The sequence below is a fragment of the Bos taurus genome, chromosome 18 (assembly GCF_002263795.3).
Source record: "Bos taurus isolate L1 Dominette 01449 registration number 42190680 breed Hereford chromosome 18, ARS-UCD2.0, whole genome shotgun sequence".
Taxonomy (NCBI): domain Eukaryota; kingdom Metazoa; phylum Chordata; class Mammalia; order Artiodactyla; family Bovidae; genus Bos; species Bos taurus.
The window spans coordinates 23,257,383-23,272,577 of record NC_037345.1 but is presented as its reverse complement, the minus strand read 5'-3'; positions in this window follow the sequence as shown (position 1 = coordinate 23,272,577).

Below are 15,195 nucleotides of genomic sequence, written 5' to 3'. Positions count from 1 at the left end.
AGTATCTGGAGGAAACTGTAATAATTTAAAAGACACATGCATGCCAAAGCTCTTAGTATCACTATTCACAATAGTCAAAACATGGAAGCAACCTAAATGTCCATCGAAGAGGAATGGATAAAGAAGAGGTGGTACACATATACAATGGAATATCTCTCAGCCATAAAGAAGAAAGAAATAATGCCATTTTGCAGCAACATGGACAGACCTAGAAATTCTCATACTAAGTGAAGTAAGTCAAAAGACAAATGTCATATACCACTTACATGTGGAAACTAAAAAAGTTAAATACATGAACTTATTTACAAAACAGAAATAAACTCAGAGGCATAGAAAACTTATGGTTACCAAGAGGGATGAGTGAGTGAGTGAGTGAAGTCGCTCAGTCATGTCTGACTCTGCGACCCCATGGACTGTAGCCTACCAAGTTCCTCCATCCATGGGATTCTCCAGGCAAGAATACTGGAGTGGGTTGCTATTTCCTTCTCCAGGGGTCTTCCTGACCCAGGGATTGAACCCAGGTCTCCCACATTGTAGGCAGATGCTTTACCATGTGAGCCACCAGGAAAGTCCACCAAGAGGGATGGGGGGAGGGTAAAAATGAGGAGTTTGGGATTAACATATACCCACTACCATATATAAAATATTTAACCAACAAAGACCTACTATATAGCAGAAGGAACTATATTCAATATCTTGTTATAACCTATAATGGAAAATAATCTGAAAAAAGAATATATTAATATATATGTGTGTCTGTTTATAACTAAATCACTTGGCTGTATATATAAACCTAAACCTAACACAACATTGTAAATCAACTACAATTCAATTGAAAAAAAAATAGATCTGCCCAGCCCTGATCTGAGTGACAGTGTTCAGTGTTCTGGATAAGTCAGACCTGAGTCTCTAAACTGAGATTTGGCACCCACTGCTTAGTGTCAGCCCTGCAGGCCTAGAAATAATTATCAAGGACTTGCCACAGGACAAGGAGAGAAACTAGGAAATAGAGAAGGAACCAAAGAGATTTCTGGGCTTTAGAGATGTATTGCTAGTGCCTGAACTGGACCTAGTATTAGCCATCAAATCTTTTTGTGCCTTAGCTTTCTCATCTGTAATATGGTGATGATAACTCCATGAAGCAGGACAAGTTTGGTTGTCTTGCAGTAACAAGCAACCCCAAAGCTGTCAACAACACAGGTGTGTTTCTCACTTATGCTACAAGTCCGCTGTGCATCATCGAGGAGTTTTTGCTCATTTTGTTCAGAGCAGCTACCAACCCAAATGTTGCTGGGTGATAATGGGAGGGAGAAAGAACGATAAAGATCTTGAACCAGCAATTGTGCTCTGGCCTGTAAATAACACACGTCTCCCCTGTTCATACTCAATGGCCAGATATAGTCTCCTGATCCTTCCAATTAAACGAAGAGCAGTCAATGTGTTCTGGAGAGAGAAAGCCAGAAATACTTGGTGAATAGCATTAATGCCAAGTCAATAATCACAGAGGGCTTCCCAGGTAGCTCGGTGGTTAAAGAATCCACCTGCCACGCAGGAAACACAGGTTCGATCCCTGAATTGGGGAGATCCCCTGGAGAAGGAAATGACGACCCACTCCAGTATTCTTGCCTGGGTAATCCCATGGACAGAGGAGCCGGGTGGGCTACAGTCCAGGGAGTTGGAAAGAGTCAGACAGGACTGAGTGATTAATGATGATGAATAGTCATATAATGTATTTTTAAGAATTGTTGAGAGAATGAAAGGAACTCAATTTATAAGTTCCATATAAATATAAGCTGTTCACATTACAATAATAATGGTGGTGGTACTGTTTATTAATAGGATATTAAAGAAGTACCCAAGTAAACTGTCAATGAAGGGAAAATCACAATTCTAAATGCCTATTAAAGTGATATTGGAAAATTTGATGTCATGTCAAGAAGAGCCGAATCTTGGCTGTGCTACTAATTTGCTCTGTGATCCTAGGAAATATGCTGTTCGTCTCTAAGTTTCCAGTTCCTTTTTGTACAATACCAGTCTTGGAATCATTATTCAGGGATGAACTTGGGGGGCAGGTAGGGTATAAATCAAAGGAGACTGGGGCTGGCTTTAGCTCACCCTCACCGGCTGGGGTGGCATGTACCCGTTGGTGCTGAGCTCAGGAAAATCCTTGACATTGGAGCTGTCTGTGTCAGGCTTATGAATCTCAATCCCTAAATTATGGGTGACAGTGGCTTCTTAAAGAGGAAATGAATTGTTGCAACACAATCCAGCCATGTTGTATCGATATGATTAGCTAGTTATCCATAGAGTGCAGTAATTTGCTTTGATTTTTAAGTATCCGTTAGCAGCCAAGTCCTAATGAGGCGGCTCTAAATTGATTAGATACTCCAAGATACAGCACGGTTCACAGATTGTTTCAGAAAACTGTCAAGATCCTGAGACTGGCATTTCATTGGATTTAATGATTGCTGGAGAAGGTGTGTATCCCAGCCAGATACAATCACATTTGTCAGCATGATCCTTTTAAGCACAATTCAATTAAAGTGTTATTCTTTAATTTTATTAGAACCGGAGCCCAGAGCTAATGCAAACGCCCGATATTGCATCAGGAGGGGAGTGTGCACAATTTAATTTCCCTAATTGGAGTTTAGTGATCTAACATGCTTTTCATATCTTAATTCTTGGGATAATCTCCGGGTTTTGCACCTGCTACGATTTCTTTCATGGAGATGAGGAATCAGAGGCAACCGTTATGCCTGGCGTGGAATCACTGGGTCACATCTGCCTCATTGAAGAGAATTTGCACATCTGGATCCTTTGTTTTTATCTGACCCTTTCCCACTGATCTTGGCCTTGACTTTGATAAAGAGTGTCTCCAAGCTGGATATGAACAGCGTTTCCTACCAGGCTGACGGTCTTAGTATGAGGGTGGTAGAAAGAATGTGGGCTCGTTTTGGATCTCAGCTCTATCACACACGCATAAATGCACTTGATCAATACTCGGGTGGGTGCCTGCTATGTGCCGGATACCGCATCATGGGCCGAGGGTACAAACGTGAGCAAATCAGGCATGGCCTCTGACATCATGGAACTTACAGCCTGCTGGGGAGGGGGTCACAAATAGTAATCACATGAATAGCAAAACAACCACCACTAGAAAATAAGATGTGGAGGGAAGGAGCCATGTAAGAAAGAGACCTCGTCCCACTGAAGGCTTAGTGTAGGGAGAACCTCCAAAAAAAGTGCCATGAAGCCCTCATGAAGGACACTCCCTCAGGCTGCAAGGGCCCTCCCCCCAGCCCCACACAAGTCCCAGCCTTCAGGTCTTGGGCAGAGCCTCATAGTAGGAAGAAGCTTGGAACATTTGTGAAGCAAAGAGTTGGCTATTCAGTTTAAACGAGTTAGAAAGTGTCAAGGAATTAGTTTAGAGCAGTAGCTGGGGGCCAGATCCTGTAGGATCTTAACGGGTCTCAGTTGACATCTATTGTCCCGATGCCTCAATGTAAGCAATAAATTATAAGGCCACCACTTACAAGTCAAAATGGAGAGGGGTGTTTTACTGCTAACATCATCTAGAATTGCTGATTTGTTGCTGTTTGTCATTTAGCCACTAAGCCATGTCCGACTCTTTTGTGACTCCATGAACTGCAGCCCACCAGGCTCCTCTGTCCATGGGATTTCCCAGGCAAGAATACTAGAGTGGGTTGCCATTTCCTTTTCCAGCAGGGTCTTCCCAACCCAGGGATCAAACCCACATCTCCTGCACTGTAAGTAGATTCTTTACTGCTGAGCCACCAGGGAGGCCCCAGAATTGCTGATGCATGGAGCTAAAAAAAGAAAAGACTATAAGAAAAATAGCTAAAATGTATTAAGCTCTGTGTGCTCAGCCATTATCGCTGGCTGTTTTCAGTGGCTGTGGGAGGGCACTGTGATTGTGTCCTTTCTACAGGTGGGAAACTGGGCCTCAGAGAGGCAGGTGCCTGTGCAAGGTCATCAGCTAGTGAGGAACAGGGCAGCAGTTAAACCTTGCCCCACTGATCCGTAAGCACCGGAGTGAACTGCTTGTTTTCCTAAGCCTCTCCTCTTTCCCAGTCCTGAGTGCACAGCCTGCTAGAACTGCAGGTACCAGAGCCTCCTTCAGACCACGCTGAGTGTCCAGAGCCCTGTGGATCCCACACAGCCCCTCCTCCCTCAGCTCTTGACTGGCCTAAGCCAGTCCACCTCCAGCCAGGATTCAATGGCAGGACGCCCAAGGTCTGCCTCACTCCGGACACTGTCACTTCTAGGACCAGGCCTGGCTACATCAGGTTTTGTTGGACTCTGAGGGGAAATAACACCCTAGCAGTGGTCATGGTTGCTTCCCTGATGGCTCAGCTGGTAAAGAATCTGCCTGCAATGCAGGAGACCTGGGCTTGATCCCTGGGTTGTCAAGATCCTCTGGAGAAGGGAAAGGGGAAAAGCTACTCACTTCAGTATTCTGGCCTAGAAAATTCCATGGACTGTATAGTGCATGGGATTGCAGAGAGTCAGACACGACTGAGTGACTTTCACTTTCACCTACTATGGTGTCTGGTGCACAGCAGAAGATTGATAAATATTTTTGGATGGATGTATGGGTGAATGCATGGATGGATAGACAGGTGGACACACGCATGCATACATGGATGGATAGCTGGATATGTGGACGGATGCATGCATGGATGGATAGAGGGATGGATAGGTAGATGCATGGGTGGATGGGGAAGGCCCTCAAGTCAAACAAGACCACATGCAAGTTGATGTTTTAAGGCAGCAAAACCAAAAATCAGGTATGAGAATAAAGCAACAAAGTACTTCCTGGGAGGCTGAAAAAGCAGACCCAACAAGTTTTTTGAGGATGGTAAAGCTCATAGAGATAGGTAATCCATGCATTTTTGACTTAGGACTGGAGCTGCCCTTCAATCCCTGCCTTTCCAGAGGTTGGCAGGCCTTATTTCTCTGGTTCCTGCCCATGTGCCCTCCATGACACAATGCCCCTCGAGTGGGGGTCTGTTTCTTGCCACCCAGAAAACCCAAATAGAGCAGATGACCCTGGACTCTGTGGCATTTTTTCCAATCTGACATTATCTTCTTCTTGGTTATCTTATTGAAGTGTCATGATAACGTGGGAAGTAGGCAATCAGCTCCAATGGACAGATGAGAAAACGGAGGCCACAAAAAGAATTAAGGGGCTCATCAAGGACACACTGGGAGGTGCTGGCTTTTCCAGAACCAGCTCCCAAGGCCCGGGTCTAGGAGTTTCAGCTCCTCATCACCTTCTCCAGTTTGTCACTGACATGGGTCCCCCTGTGACATCTCAACTCCTCCCTCTGCCTCCAGAGGTAAGACTTGCTAGGCCAAGTCTGTCAGAACAATTTGGATTTAGATGAAAAACTAGGAACTTCTGCCCCGAGCCACCTAATGGGAAGAGAGTGACGAGAAGAGAAAAAAATCCTTCAGAGACAGAAGGGAGGCTAGCAATGTTTTTCTGGGAGTCATCGGTAAAAACTAATACTTGCCTAGGTGATACTCTGTGCCAGACCATGTGCTAAGTTCTTTACATGAATTAATTCATTTCATTCTCCCCAAAACTCTAGGAGATTGGGGGTGGGGGAGTATTACTGATAGATGAAGAATCTGGGGCACAGAGAGGTTAAGTAACTTGTCCAAGGTCATACAGCTAGTAAGCAGTAGAGACGGGATTTGTACTCACAAGGTCTGGCTGGCGTTAGCATCTTTGCTCTTAATATGCACTAACTCATTTCTGCTTCCAAACACTCCTATAAAGGGGTATTAGCAGCACTTGCATTGTGGGAATAGTAAAATTGAGATTCAGGGAAGAAATGTGATTTGCTCAAGGTTTAAGCTTCATGAACAGCGAGGTGACTGGCTTAGGGACTTCCCTGGTGGCTCAGTGGTTAAGAATCTGACTGCTGACACAGGGGACACAGGTTTGATCCCTGGTCCAGGGACCAAGATCCCATGTCCCTCAGGGCAACCAAGCCTGTGTGCTATAGCTACTGAGCCCACGTGACCCAGAACCTGTGCTCTGCAACAAGAGAAGCCACTGCAATGAGAAGCCCACGGATGGCAACAAAGAGTAGCCCCCACTCACCACAGCTAGAGAAAGCCTGTGTGTAGCAAGGAAGACCCAGCACAGCCCAAAACAAATGAATAAATAAAATTGTAGAAACGATGACTGGTTTGTTCTCTTTGGGTCCAGGCCAGACAGCACCTCCCAGGATGGAGACCTGGGATGATAGATGCTGATGATAACAAACACTGAATGTGTACTTACGTGTCAGCCACTGTTCTAAGTGCTTTATAAGTATTAACACAGGTAATCCTTATATAAACCCTATGAAGGAAGTATAACTTATCCCCATTGTACAGATCAGGAAACTGAGCCCCAGAGAGTTTAGGTAGTTGGTCCAGGATCACACAGCTAGTAAATACTGCAATCTGGCTCCAGAGTCGTCCAGCTTTTCTGCCTTATCTCCTAGACAAAGGCCCTCTTCAGGCTTGAGGGCTACTAACCTGTATATGAAATTCACATCTAGGTACGGGGGAAGGTACCTGGAGAAACATGGGCCTCCTTAATTCTGAACAGCAGCAGATGACGTAGCCCGGATCAGGGGTCGGGAGACACCCTCGAGTGGGACAAAACAGAGCCCCAGGAATGAGATGTTCATGATTGAAGCTTTCCCAGGGGCTGGGTTCACTAATGGAAACCCAGAAGATGTGCCAATAAGAGATGGGATGGGGAAGGTGGGCACCTTGCTCTGCTCTGCACGGGGGTGATCTTACTGTCAGAAATGATTAGGGGTCAAGTTTGTCTTTGAGCCAGCCTGGGGGCCAAGGCAGGGATGGGGCCCAGTGGGAAGATGAGAATGAGGGAGGGGCGCTATTAAACCAGAAAGAGAAGCAGACTTAGGCCAGCAGAGGGAATGGGGAGGGAATGAGATGGAGAGAGAAGGGGAAGAGAGACATATTGAAGCAATTGGAAAAAAAATAAAAGGAGAGAGAATAATTTTGAACAAGCTCTTTTTAATCTCCCCTTCCCCCACATCCCTCATTCCCATCCCTATTTCCCTGCCTGGTCAAAGTTGTGATTAAGTTATCCTATACATAACAAATGGAGTGAGACTGGCCTCTTGGAAAATTATTTAGGGAAATAATTGAATTATTTTCTTCATGAACACTGGTCAAATAAAACGATTCTGCCCCCTTTTCATTCCAAGGTGGGGCTGGAGCAGTGGAGGAAGGGTTGGGGGGCCAGGTTACCAGCCTGCTGATGGAATTAACTCCTCAGTCTTTCTCTCTCTTTCTCTGACGGGTGGTAAAGATTCATTTCATCTTCATGTCTGACGGTCCTGGCCAAGGAAATACTCACGACAGTGAAAAATGGCATGTGGCTCCAGGAAGGATACCAGAGAAATAAAAGGCAGGTCTCCAGCCTCCATCTGCAAGTGGGAGCCCAGATGCTGGTGCCCGGGATGACAGGAAGCCTGGGTCTCCCCTGGGACATCAGGAAAGCCCACAGCCCTCGGCTCCACGGTTTTATGGCATGAGCCTCTTCTCCCCTACTGGACCCCAGAGAAAAAGAGGTCGAGCCCTAGGGATGTCCCGCCCCAAAGGAGCTGGGTAGGGGGACCAAGGCTTATTTATGACACTGCCTGAGTTTCATTTGAATCCGAGAGAACGGTGAGTTTGACCCTCCAAAAGAGCAGTTTTTGATAATACGCTTTTCTCAATGATACTAACTCCTCAATTCAGAGCTTCTAGTTAGCACTCCTAACTATGGAGGACCAGCCCCTGTGAAAGTCTATGCAGTTCACAACTGGTGATGGGATTTCTTTTTGTTTTCATGTTTTATAGCAACAGCGCTGACTGTGGCCTCATAATGCTTTGCTGTCTCTTCCTTGAGTGTAGCTTCTTCCTTCCTTTCCTCCTTCCCTCTCCTCTTCCTTCTTCATCTTTCCTCCATCCCCCTCTCCTCCTTCCCTTCCTTCCCTCCTCTCTCATTTCCTCTCCCCTTTATTTCAATAAACATCTACTGAGCACCTACTCTGTGCCAAACCCTGTTCTAAGCTCTGAGAACCCAGCAGTGAACAAGACAAGATTCCTGTTCTCATAACTCACCTTCTATAAAGAAATGATAGACAATAAACAGAAAAAGAAACAAACCCACAAACAATGCTGCAGAAGACTCTTGAGAGTCCCTTGGACTGCAAAGAGATCAAACTAGTCAATCCTAAAGGAAATCAACCCTGAATATTCATTGGAAGGACTGATGCTGAAGCTGAAGCTCCAATACTTTGGTCACCTGATGCACAGAGCCCACTCACTGGAAAAGACCCTGATGCTGGGAAAGTTTAAAGGCAGAAGGAGAAGGGGACGACAGAGGATGAGATGGTTGGATGGCATCACTGAAATCAATGGACATGAGTTTGAACAAACTCTGAGAGAAGGTGAAGGGACAGGGAGACCTGGCGTGCTGCAGTCCATGGGGTCGCAGAGAGTCAGACACGACTTAGCGACTGAACAAGAATACAAACAATAATACTATAAGTCATGTTAAGCACTCAGAGGAAAAAAAAATGGACAAGGGTCCTGGGGTGGGGCAGGGTGGGATGGAATGGGCAGGGAACACAGTGTGTTTGGACAGTTGGAAAGGCGTCTCTGAGTGGGGTCTGGAGTAGAGGGGAGGTCGGAGGAGATGTGTGGTCAGATCTTGCGAAAACTGATGTTACTCTGGGCCAGTTAGGAGTTGTCTGGCTGCTGTGTGGGAAATGGACATAGAGACAGTAGCCCGGGCAGGTAGAAGCAATAGAGGTGAGGATCCTGGAGACAGAGCTCGCTGGGTTGCTTAGGCAGTGGAGAAAGAGTGGGATCACCCTGGGATGACGACAGGGGGAGCACCGGGTGAACAAGATGCAGCTCCCTACCCGCCGGGCAGCCAAGGAAGCCTTCAGCCCCTGGCTGCGGTGGGTGCCTCCACGCCAGGAGGGCAAGCTGAGACAAACAAACACCGTGACCTTCCTCCCAAGCTCTCTGGTGGCCAGCAGAGGAATAGAAGGCACTTCTGGTAGAACATTTACTCTTGCCACCCCTGCCGGGGCCCTCTCTGCAAAGTGTTATTACCCGCTTGTTGCACAGGGGAGGAAAAAAAAAAAGATACGCCTCAATTTCCATTGATCCATCCTGAATCAATGCTTTTAAAAAATCTCACGCACATTTGGCTTAAGAGCCAAAGCATGCATTTTATGTTTTGACATGGTGTCATCGATCGGAGGCACGCGTGTGTGTGCCCCACCTGCCGGAGCCCCCCGCCCACCCCCTGGCGGCCGGCCTGGTCGCGGTGCGTCCTTAATGGCCTTGCCCCCGCCTGCACCTTCCATGCCTCCCCTGGCCCTCAGCACGGGGCCCTTTCTCAGGTTTTTTGAAAGGATCGATAAGGTGCTGAGGCCTCCTGCTGCTGCCTGTCACTCACCCTCCGCCATACCATAAATTATGTATCTGCCTCGCTCGCTCTCTGGCTCTCATTTCTCTTTCAGTCTTCGATGGCTCCGCGATGGTTGACTCTTTTCAGCCCTTTGAGGCAGAGGTGCAGTTAAACTTTAGTGTGGACGCGGGTCAGAGCGGCAGGTTTAGGAAGAGGGTCTGGAATGGGGGGAGAGGGAGGCGGCAGCTGCTGGCAGTGGGTGGAGTGTCGGGGTGCGGATGCTGGGGCTGGGGAGAGGGAGGGCGGAGCTACGTCCGGGGGTCCCGCGACCTTCTCAGTGGGGTGGCAATGGACCAGAACCAGCCTCCCAGCCTAGGAAGAAGGGACATCTTTCTGGAGGAGAACGGAGAGATTGCAGGTGGCATAAAATGTCACCTCCTGCTGGGTCTCATCACGTGACTTTTAGACCAACAGGAAATTTTGCTAAGAGTGGGACAAGCCCAGGACAGTGAAGATAGGGTACAGCATCTGTTAACCGGAGAGTGTGGGCTTGCCTCCCCCAGAAGCCTCCAGGCCACCCACCTAGAATGCTGAGCGATGTGTTGGAAGAGCTGCTGGCTGGAAGGTTCCTCACTTACCTTGTGACTAGAGATGAGCCTGTTCCTTTCTCCTGGAGGTATAGCCAGGAGATCAAAGGAGTTAATACGTGCAACAGCTACCAGTTATTGAGTATTTACTACGTACAGTCTCAGCTCTTCTTCCCAACAGCCTTGGCACAATCACAGTCCTCATTTACAGATGAGCTAACTTTGGCCACCTGATGCGAAGAACTGACTCTTGAAAAGACCTTGATGCTGGGAAATATTGAAGGTGGGAGGAGAAGGGGGCGACAGAGGATGAGATGGCTGGATGGCATCACCGACTCGATGGACATGAGTTTGAGTAAACTCCGAGAGCTGGTGATGGACAGGGAGGCCTGGCGTGCTGCAGTCCATGGGGTCACAAAGACTGAGCAAGACTGAGCAACCGAACTGAACTGAACTGAACTGAGGCCGCAGAGCTTAGGTCAGTTAGTTACTCAAGATTACACAGCTAGAAGGAAGGGAGGTTTAAACCCAGGCATCGCCATATCAGAGGCTATACTCCAACTCACTCCGCCCTGCTCCTCTTGTGGCTCCTGAGGTCCCTTCCTGCTTTCCTCTGCTTTGGTTCTCTTAGAACCTGTGCCCATGGTCTTTGCTCCCCTGCCTCGGGTTAGGACAGGCATGGGAAAGGGGGTGGGGAGAAAGAGTTGAGCCTGTAGCCTAGCCACGTTCTCTCCAGGTCTTTCCTCCCTGAGGGTTCTCCTTGTGGCTCAGAGGGTAAAGAATCTGTCTGCAACACAGGAGACCTGGGTTTGATCCCTGGGTCAGGAAGATCCTCCGGAGAAGGAAATGGCTACCCACTCTAGTATTCTTGCCTGGAGAATCTCATGGACAGAGGAGCCTGGCAGGTTACAGTCCATGGGGTCACAAAGAGTTGGACACGACTGAGCAACTAACACACACACTCCTCCCTGAACCTCTTTCTTCCCCGCTCAGTCCACACAGCCACCGTGTCTTCCTCTCTTCTGATATGGCATCAGTGGCGAGTGGATTGATAGGTTTTCTCCACCTATGTAGAGGTTTGCAATGAAACCTAGAAAAAGATTTGAGTCAGAAGACCAAGTAATAACCTCTGCCTTCCAGTGTGACCTAGGACAAATCCTTCCCTCCATTTTTACCTCAGTTTCCTCATCGATAAAATGGGTACAAGGTAACACATGTTTTATGTGCTTCCTAAAGGAGGTGGGAAGGAGGGAGAGAAATGTAGTTTTTCAAGATCCGAGTAGATCATGAATGGGGACATATTTTGAAGCTCTGAAACATCATATGCATGAAACAGATTTGGTCCAAAGAGTGTTTTATTCTGTCTCCAGGGAGTAAAACCCAAACAGATGCTCTGGGTGACACTGGAAGAGAAACTAAGAAGGTAGTCTAGCTCTGCAGCTATTGTGACCTCTGTCTGCTGGTTTTGGGGTCTCACTGAGGCTCCCTCTTTGGACAACAAACAATGTTTTCTGGTTGAAAACAGTCACAATATCTGTGTCCCCATCCCACTGATGAGAGTGGATCTTTTTAAGACCTAGACCTGGCACTTGGACTGAGCCCCCAAACTTCCCAGTCCCAGAGTTGGAATATCTGTTTGTAACTTTCACAGAGCAGTGGTCTCCAACTGTGAGCTGGGAACCAAACAGAGAGACCCATTCATGTGGTATTCATCTATCTGTAAAGTACTTAGTCCAGTGCCTGGCACATAGTAGGTGCTTTATAAGTGCATGCCTTCATCATTTATTCATCCTTTCCCTCACTCACTAGGTCACTCAGTCAATCACTTTGCACAACCCCAGGGGGTGACATACGTAGGCATCTTGCTCATTTTCTCTCTGAAACCAGACACTGGGACAGGTACTTTGGGCTTCACAGGCTAATAAAAGAGAGTCCCTCCCACCACCAGCCCAAGGATCACACAGTCTGTAGCAGAGGAGATTAAGATGCCTATGTACGCATGCATGCTTAGTCTCTCAATCATGTCCAACTCTGCAACACTTTGGACTGTAGCCCACCAGGCTCCTCTGTCCATGGGGATTCTCCAGGCAAGAATACTGGAATGGGTTGCCACGACTTCCTCCAGGGGACCTTCCTAACCCAGGGATCGAACCCAGGTCTCCTGCATTGCAGGCAGATTCTTTACCAGCTGAGCCATGGGGAAGCCCGGAAGATGCCTATAAACATTAGTAATTCTTACAGAAGATAGAAAGCAAGAAATAGCACTTACAAGAAAAACAGAGAGTGGAAGAGAAGGGGGAGTAGAAGGAGAGGGGATGAGGGAGGATCTTAGTTGCCTTCAGTGCGCAGTCAGACAAGTTTACCTAGGAATCCACAGAAATGGAGAAATCTTGAAATGCCTGCCCCACCTGCAGGGGGCAGCAGTGACCCATCTACAAACAATTGTTTTTGTCCAGGAATGTGGGACCAGGATTGGCAGGTCTTTAGACTCTTTTTAAAGAAGGTGGAAAACCACCATTTGGGGTACCATTTTCTGATTTTTAAAAACATAGTGCAGGTCAAACAAAAGGGCCACGAGTTTTCAACTCCAGGTTTGCACATTGCAAGAAGGAATCAATTCTTTCCCAGGGAAGGCTTCATGGTGGCATTTGAACCTGTCCTTGTAAAACTGACTTGCAAGATGGGAAGAAAAGATTGACAGGATCCTTAGAATCTAGTTTCTCTATCTCACTTCATAGATTAGGAAATTAAGGCCTGGGAGACTGGCTCCTTTTAGTTGCCAGTTGAAAGGAGATGGGGCAATGGGGAAGAGTTTGGAAGACTAGGTTGGAGACAAATTGCAAAGCCCAGCTTTGCAAAATTGAATGCCCAGATGGGGAATTGGGGCTTGTATAAGCATGTATGCCTAAGGGCTAACACTTCTGAACACTTACTATGTGCCAGGCCCCATAACCCTATCTCATTTAGCCTTTACAGTACAATTACTATCATTCCCATTTTACAGATGAGAACACTGAGACTTGTTAGTTTAAGAAACTTGCCAAGTTCACATAGCTGGTAAATGGTAGCACAGGTCCTCAGACCTAGGCCTTTCAGATCCCAAAATTTGTGTTCTTGACCACCATGTCCTACTACTAGAGAAAAACGGACAATGGATTTTTTTCACAAAGATGTTCCATTACCTAGACATATTTTTTAATTCTCTAACTCCTTTACTCCCAGAGCCCTGTTTTGTTTTATTGACTTGAAGATTAGGTTTCCACATTTCTTGAGAAGTCTCTCCCCGCCCCTTTTTAAACACAGCTGTCTTTGAGGGTGGGGAGGAGGAGTATTTTAAACAGGAGTTGTTTAACTAATTGCCAATTATCTCTGAATAGGGTATGGTTTCCAACAGCTGTAAGGGATTTTGGTCTCCATCCATTGCCTACTGTTGCTGGTACTTGGAGTGTGTTGAGATATTCTTGGCCTCTTGCTTCAAAGGGACAAAGCCAGTGCCTCACCCCGCCTCCATTCATGCAGTCTCAGCCCTGCTTTTTACTGCCTGGCTGGCCTAGGAGAGTGCTGACTCTTTCTCTATGAGAAGGTCTGTAAAGACTGTTTGTCAGTCTGAGTGCAAGTGGCCTGGTACCTGTGAGGGCAAAATACTTCCCCAAGACTTGGTTCCTAGGCTGTCATTTCACAGTGCTTTTTTAACATCTCCCTAGTGTGTGGAGGATTCTTGTTGAAATAGGAGACCAGACTTTGTCTCCTCCATCCTAAATCTAGCAGAAAGCTCAAAAGAAATTAATATGAGACGTCAGAAGAGCCCAGTGCAGATGGGTGATGTTAATTGTCCCTTCTGGCTCTGTCTGCTGGATTCTTGGGAACCGGCCGAGGGGCAAACCTTTGTAAATGTTAATCTCCTTATGCTTAAGATATCATACTGCCTTTGATGTTCCCAAACATGTTCACTCCTATCTTGGTTGAGGGTGTGTGGCCCAGACAAGCCAAATGCTTGTTTTGTCTTTCGTCTTCCTCCAGGAGGGCTCAATTGATATATGCTCACCTTCAGCTGAAATATGAACAGCCCCTCTTCAAAGCCAATGTGGTATTGGGGGCAGGGGGGCAGGCAGGATGCAGTGACACTCAGAGCCCCTCTACATCTATACCCAGAAACCAAACTTAATGGGCACCATTTTCTTACACAAGGCCCATTGAATTCAAGTGGATTGAATTCATGTGGATGACCCTGTTACAAATCCCTCTAGCACTATCAGATCAGATCAGTTGCTCAGTCGTGTCCGACTCTTTGCGACCATATGAATCGCAGCACGCCAGGCCTCCGTGTCCCTCACCAACTCCCAGAGTTCACTATAGAAAGGGGAATAAAAGAAATATTTTTAAGAGTCTATGTGTATAGTTAAGGTAATGCTGATTGCTATAACTTTTAAAGACCAAAATTATATGATGGCTCAAATACAACGGAAGTTTATTTATCCCTAACGTCAAGTCCAAAATGGATACTCCTAACTGGAGGGGTCTTTCCTCCAAATTGTGATTCAGGAACCCAGATTCAATGCCTTGTGGTCCTTTCATCTTCAACAATGGTTTCCAAGTTTGCTGTGTTCATCTGCTGTGAGCTGTGGAAGGAGGAAGAGGTGGGGAACGCACATCCGTTTCTTAACTGCTGGTGCCTGAAAATGAGTCACATTACTTCCTGTCATTGGTAAGAATGAGTCACATGACCTCACCTAGAAGGAAGGCTGGGAAATGTAGTTCTGGCTGGTGGCTGCTTCCCACTAACAGCGTATACTACAGAAGTGAGAGTATGACTCTTTGGTGGACATTTAGTCCTCTGCTACATACTTGAGCCATGAGAAGACGGCTGGGACACAAGAGGAAGAAAAGCAGTTAGAAGGTATGGTTTGAGTTTCAAAGTCTGGCTGTGTCCTTTTGAGTAGGTCACGTTCCTTTTCTGAACCTCGGTTTCCTAATCTGGAAAATGGAGATGGTGTAAAATGGGAAGAGATGATAAGGGTGACCCAGTTATATTCTATGAAACAGTCTACCTGTGCCCACCCACTAAGCTTGGATGTTGGAGTATTTTAGGGAAAATGTGACGCAGTTGATGATTTATATCGATTTCAAATTTCACTGAAAAAAGAA